The sequence below is a fragment of the Agrilus planipennis genome, unplaced genomic scaffold (assembly GCF_000699045.2).
Source record: "Agrilus planipennis isolate EAB-ADULT unplaced genomic scaffold, Apla_2.0 scaffold334, whole genome shotgun sequence".
NCBI classification, from domain to species: Eukaryota; Metazoa; Arthropoda; class Insecta; order Coleoptera; family Buprestidae; genus Agrilus; species Agrilus planipennis.
Genome location: NW_020442453.1, coordinates 211,834 through 212,292, shown reverse-complemented (window position 1 = coordinate 212,292; position 459 = coordinate 211,834).

The following is a 459-nucleotide window of genomic DNA, read 5'->3' as shown; positions in this document are numbered from 1 at the left end:
CTCCTATTATGAGATACTGAGGGTTGCTAGTATGAGTAGTATCTCATATTAGGTTCTTTAGGGTGTGAGTATAGATTTAGAGAAATATGAAAGAAATCCATGTAAATTAAACTTTTTATAGGCTATATTCTATAATTAACCGCATCATACTTCTAAATTAATAGGTCTAACTGCGACTTAAAATATGTATGTAATAAACATAGATATAATTTATATTAGACTCATCATCATCACAGTGATTTTTAAATGGCACTTATTAAACAGTATCAAAAAGAAAACCATTTTTTCCTTTTGATAGACGCCACCTAGAAAAAATAATTTTTCGAATGGTCATGTTTTTATATATCCTAATATAAAATATCTCATATTAGGAGCCCCCGCGTGTATTATATTAGGAAAACATCTACATTCAACAAAAAGTTCGTCCGGACTGGGAAGCACTAACACACGTTTCGATCT